Source organism: Octopus bimaculoides, chromosome 7, assembly GCF_046866305.1.
Source record: "Octopus bimaculoides isolate indiv1 chromosome 7, ASM4686630v1, whole genome shotgun sequence".
Lineage (NCBI taxonomy): Eukaryota > Metazoa > Mollusca > Cephalopoda > Octopoda > Octopodidae > Octopus > Octopus bimaculoides.
This window is the reverse complement of record NC_142934.1, coordinates 10265407-10271785: the sequence shown is the minus strand read 5'-3', so window position 1 is coordinate 10271785 and position 6379 is coordinate 10265407. Positions and strand designations below refer to the sequence as shown.

At 38.3% G+C, this 6379-nt stretch overlaps 1 non-coding gene across 1 annotated transcript; it reads left to right on the top strand.

Annotated features, from left to right (window-relative positions):
- The first annotated feature begins 4086 nt into the window (after positions 1–4086).
- Positions 4087–4158, top strand: Trnag-ucc (transfer RNA glycine (anticodon UCC)). The gene has a single exon. It is a non-coding gene; the product is annotated as a tRNA-Gly (tRNA).
- The last annotated feature ends 2221 nt before the right edge of the window (positions 4159–6379 follow it).

The window sequence follows — 6379 nt, the reverse complement described above, 5'->3', positions numbered from 1 at the left end:
GTGGGTTTGCTCAAAAGATAACATTTCATGACAGCTATATTCATCGTACCGGACAAAATGCTTAGCGGCATTTCATCCGTCTTTACGCTCTAAGTTCAAATTCTGCTGAGGTCGGCTTTACCTTCCATTCTTTCAGGGTCGATAAAATAAGTAACAGTTGAACACTGGGGTCAATGTACTCGACTAGTCCCCTCTCCTAAAATGGCTGCCTTTGTGCCAAAATTATTATTATTATTATTATTATTATTATTATTATTATTATTATTATTATTATTATTATTATTATTCAAAGTGATGAGCTGGCAGAACCGTTAGTACGCTGGACTAAATGCTTAGCAGCATTTTGTCTGTCTCGACGTCCTGAGTTCAAATTCCTTCAAAGTCAACTTTACCTTTCATCCTTTCAGAGTCGATAAAATAAGTGTCAGGTGATGACTAGAGTCGATGTAATCGACTAGTCCTCTTACCCCATCTTGAGCGGCTAAGATAAGGCCCTCGCTGTCTGCCTTTATCCATGAGCTTAGGAGCCACCACCACCACCACCACCACTACCACCATTACCACCATTACCACCACCATTACCACCACCATTACCACCACCATTACCACCATCACCACAACTATAACCATTACTACCACCACTACCACCACTACCACCACCACCACCACCACCACCACCCAAAACAGCAAAACGGCGATGACCACCACCAGACCACTCCAACTATGACCCCTAGTTCTATTCAACATCAAGGACCCACCGGCAGCATGAATAAGTTAACAGATGAAAGGATGAGCAAACATGTTAAACGAAATTACTTACAAATTATTTTAATGACTAAATTGATTTTTAACAAGATTAATTAATTTCACTATAAATAGTAGTTGTAAAGACTGACTGAAAAAAATCTGATGGAAATACAACGGATTTGTTTCGCTGTTTAATCAATTATTCAAAATAGATGAAGAAAGAGTGGCGATTTCAAAGCTGTTTGCATTTTTTAAGAGAAAGACAATTGTCGCTAAAGTAACAAACGCAGCCGTGTTGAAAAGAACACTTGAACATTAACAAAACCACCATTATCATAATTCCCTTATCATAACAAACACTATCATAATCATCATCATTATCGTAATAATAATAATAATAATAATAATAATAATCCTTTCTAATATAGGCACAAGGCCTCAAATTTTGGGGAGGAGATAGTCGTTTAAAACGACCCCATTACTCAACTGTTACTTAATTTATCGACCCCGAAAGGATGAAAGGCAAAGTCGACCTCGGCGGATTTGAACTCAGAACGCAGCGACTAGCGAAATGCCGCTAAATATTTCATTCAGCGTACTAACGATTTTACCAGCTCGCCGCCTTAATAATAATTATAATGATTTCAAATTTTGTCACAAGGGCAGCAATTTTGTGGGAGGGGATAAGTCAATAGTAGGAGAAGGATTTTATTAGGTACAACATATGTTTCGACCCATCGGTCTGGGTCTCTTAAGGTACATTGATAAAGAAGTCTCACTAGAGATTATTTGTGTCGGCTGGCCTGTTGTTATAGGCCCATCCAGTTCCAGAATGAATATATGTATGTGTGTATGCATGTATGTATGTATGTATGTATGTATGCATATATATACAATATATACATATCTATGTATATGTCTGTGCGTGTATATATATATATATATATATATATATATATATATATGCATAGTGAACTGGCAGATGAAACGACGGCAACCATAGCCAACGCTTTTGAAACTCAGCATTATAGGTGATATGTGTACACAAAAAAATGTATCAGATCAAAGTATGTAAACCCAGTTCGAACTCTTGAACCCCATCCCAGATCACTCGATGATTGTAGCAATGTGAAACTCGAGTTGAGAGAAAAAAATACTTTGAATAACTGTATACTCTACATCAAGTATTGAGTACTTTTTCTGTTTTTGAAGGCAGACTTTAACATTTGAATGCATATGTGTGTATTTGAATGTGTGTGTGTGTGTATGTAGATAGGTGCAAGCACACCCACCAACATTCAGACTTAACATACACGTACAGAGAGTAACAAGCGCACACACTCATTCATATGTAAATGCATGCATGCACATATACATACATAATATATAAATACACACACACACACACCCACACACACACACATATATATACATACATTTACATATATACGTGCGTGTCTGTACATATGTGCATGTATAATTTAATGTGGTTATGAGAGAGTTAAGAGCTTGGCAAACTTAAACTTGCTTGTCGGTTTCAATTCGCAGTTGGAATTGATCCAATTATCTTGTCGATGTCTTTGAGACTCTGAAACCTTGCAAATCCGTTGAGAAATAAGTTGAAAATTCATTTAAGGGACGAGAATGAGATTGTGTGACATTCTTGCGTTTGTGAAGAGTTTTAGTGAAAGTGTTCATGAAGTGAACTGGAGTTGATCAGGAATCGAAGTAGGATTACCATTGAATTAGATTTCTATGTTTAGTTGGTTCACGACTCGAGAAATATCGCATGGTATTTCTCTTCACTTCGTTCTTCGCTTAAATATTGTTCATGACATCCCCAGGTCACACTTAATCACCATACACTGATATTGTTATTAAAAACAATGGTTTTTCTCTCCGTTAGAATGAAACAGAAATACTTCCTTCTATCTTTCTTAATTTTGATACAAGGTCAGCAGTTTAGAGAGAAAGGGGCAAGTCGATTACGTTGACCTCCAAAGCTAAACTGGCACTTATGTTATCGACCCCGAAAGGGTGAAAAGCAAAGTCGACTCCGACGGCATCTAGACTCATAACTTAAAAAGCCGGAAGAAATACCACTAAGCGTTGTGTCCGATGCGGTAACAACAATACCAGCTCACCCAGTACTATATCAAAAGACGCTTATCCCCGATGCCGCTCAAAGGGAGTGAACACGAAACTGCGTGGTTGTAAAGCGGGTTTCTTAACCACACAGCCATGCCAGCGCCTATTAAATATTTTACTGAAATTTTCCAGATACGTTTCGAGGATATGGATTATGATTAAACATACATTGTACCCCTTGCAATCAGCTATCATATTCTTTTCTACTTTAGGCGCAAGGCCCGAAATTTTTGGAGAGGAGGTCAGTCGATTAGATCGACTCCAGTACGCAACTGGTACTTAATTTATCGACCGCGAAAGGACGAAAGGCAAAGTCGACATCGGCGCAATTTGAACTCAGAATGTAAAGACAGACAAAATACCGATTTCTTTATTGCCCCCAAAAGGCTATACAAAGAGTTTTTATAGGACGTCACAAAACATAAAGACAGTACAGACAGACGAAATATCGCTAAGCATTTCGCCCGGCGTGTTAACGTTTCTGCCAGCTTGCCGTGATGATCAATTATCGTATTGAAGATAATCCCTTCTAGATTACGTTAAGTTCAGGCAATTTTGAAGCTTGAAATTTAAATCAAAGAGTAATGAATGAGATGTACAGAATATATACATATATTATTTCTCTTTCGTACTCAATATATAGATCTTAAAATTTTCAATTGTTTGTAGCCATGTATAGCGCTATTTCATCCTTATTTGAAGTCACCAGCATGTCATGACCCGATGCAAATAGATTATGTTAAATCGAACATTTGACGAAGATAGACAATTCTAATAGAATTACAGTTTAAAAACAAATACGTCCAATTCATGGGACGTGTTTATTTTTCTGCTTCATCAGAGGTCGTAAACAGGTAAGCAATAAAGTGAATGGGATCGGGGTGTTAAGTAAATCACATGTTCCACTTTTATTTATTTTATCGACTCTTGAAAGTCAACCTCGGTGGAATTTGAACTCAGAACATGAAAACGGAGGAAATGCCGGTAAGCATATTGTCCAGCATTCAAACGATTTTACAAGCTCATCGCTTCCTTTTAAAGTGGCCAGCAGTCGTCACTGGTGTGAATAAAATTTTGTAGTTTAAAATTATATTCAAGAAAACGCGAGACAAAGAAATCATGAGAAGTAAAAAATTTCACAATGACAAATATTTAGTATTTATGCAAATATTTGAAGACAATAACAGTAGAGCGTCGGTGGTGTAACGGTTAGCATGGTTGCCTTCCAAGCAGTCGATCCGGGTTCAATTCCCGGCCGACGCAATTGTATTTTTATCCTTTGAATCTAGGGTTTTCTACTACATATCTTTTATTTTGGTGCAGTCACTGGATTGTTGCCAGACTGGAGGATTGATTTTGAAAGGTTTTAATCGAACAAATCGGACATAGTACTTATTTTGTAAAGTCTGGTGCTTGGTCTATCAGTTTCATTGCTTAACATCGAAGTTACGGTGATGCAAACAAACCGATAGCGTTATCAAGTGGGGGCGAGCCAGACTCAAACACACACACACGCACACACACACACACATACACACACACACACACACAGACACACACACACACAGACACACACACACACACACACACACACGCACACACACACAAACTCCTATAATAGTGTAGCACAGATGGTTGAGCGATAGTAGCGCTCGCATCCATGGGTAAACAACACGGTTGGGTAACCTCCCTTCGCAGCCATCACTATAGGTGGCGTCTTTTCAGCCGTTAGCGTTGGCTGCGCCCCAAAACGGAACCAGTTGGCGACTGACAAGAAACATCACTAGACGTGTGTGTGACACTCTCAGAGACATTTGCCCAAGGTGCCACACAGTGGGACTGAAACCGAAGCTATGTGATTTAGAATCGACCCTCTTACCACACGGCAGTCTCTGCGCCTATACGTCAAATATGCATCTTTTAAATCATGCGTGTATATTTCAGTCCTGTATATCTACTGTAATTTGTGATAATATTTAAGAAAACTGGAATCGAAGAAATCTTGAAAAGCCAGACTTTCACCAATGTCCAAGATTTAGTATTCAAACAGATATTTCGGATGCCACTGTGTGCAGCTTCGGTGGTGTAACGGTTAGCAAGGTTGCCTTCCAAGCAGTCGATCCGGGTTCGACTCCCAGCCGACGCAGTTATATTGTTATTCTTTGAATCTAGGGTTTTTCTGCTATATATATCTTGTTTTGGTGCAGTCATCGGATTGCTGCCATACTGGAGTATCGATTTTGATTGGTTTTAATCGATCATATTGCTTATTTTGTAAAGTCTGGCGCTTTGTCTATCAGTCTTTGTTTAACTACTAAGTTACTTCGACTCAAACAAACCGATAGTGTGATCAAGCGGGGGTGGGTCAGACGCACACACACACTTCTACTACTATTACAAGAGAAGACATTTGCCCAAGGTGCCACGCAGTGGGACTGAAACCGAAACTATGTGATTTAGAAGCGACCCTACTACCATACGGCAGTCTCTGCGCCTATTCGTCAAATATGCATCTTTTAAATCATGCGTGTATTTTCCAGTCCTGTATATGTACTGTAATTTGTGATAATATTTAAGAAAACGGGAATCGAAGAAATCTTGAAAAGCAAGACTTTCACCAAGATTGAAAATTTAGGGATCTATTTTAAAACGGGGGCCACATTTTTCATTAATGTTTTACGTAGTGTTTTTGGTACGGAAAGACTTTCAAACTTCGTATACTTATCTATTTTGTGTTATAGAACAGAAAAATATTTTTGTATTCGAATTTATTTCATGTAAAAAATTGTCTTATTTCGATAATTTCAACCAATCACTGACAAGTATTCAGTTGTTTACATTTACTCCTTTGGTGTAAAGCGTATTTAATCTCCATACCTTCGTTTTATTTGCTTTTTTCATTTTAAATTTGCTTTAACCCTAACCCTAACCCTAACCCTAACCCGATGGTTAGGGTTAATTGTTTCAGAATCGCTTGTTTATGTAGTCGGCATGGTTGCCTTCCAAGCAGTCGATCCGGGTTCGACTCCCGGCCGACGCAGATTTATTTTTATTCTTCGAATAAAAATCACATGCGTGTATATTTCAGTCCTGTATATCTACTGTAATTTGTGATAATATTTAAGAAAACGGGAATCGAAGAAATCTTGAAGAGCAAGGCTTTCACCAATGTCCAAAATTTAGTATTTAAACAGATATTTCGGACTCGTGCATTTGCAGCGTCGGTGGTGTAACGGTTAGCATGGTTGCCTTCCAAGCAGTCGATCCGGGTTCGACTACCGGCCGACGCAGTTATATTTTTATTCTTTGAATCTAGGGTTTTTCTACTATATATATTTTATTTTGGTGCAGTCATCGGATTGCTGCCATACTGGAGTATCGATTTTGATTGGTTTTAATCGATCATATTGCTTATTTTGTAAAGTCTGGCGCTTTGTCTATCAGTCTTTGTTTAACTACTAAGTTACTTCGACTCAAACAAACC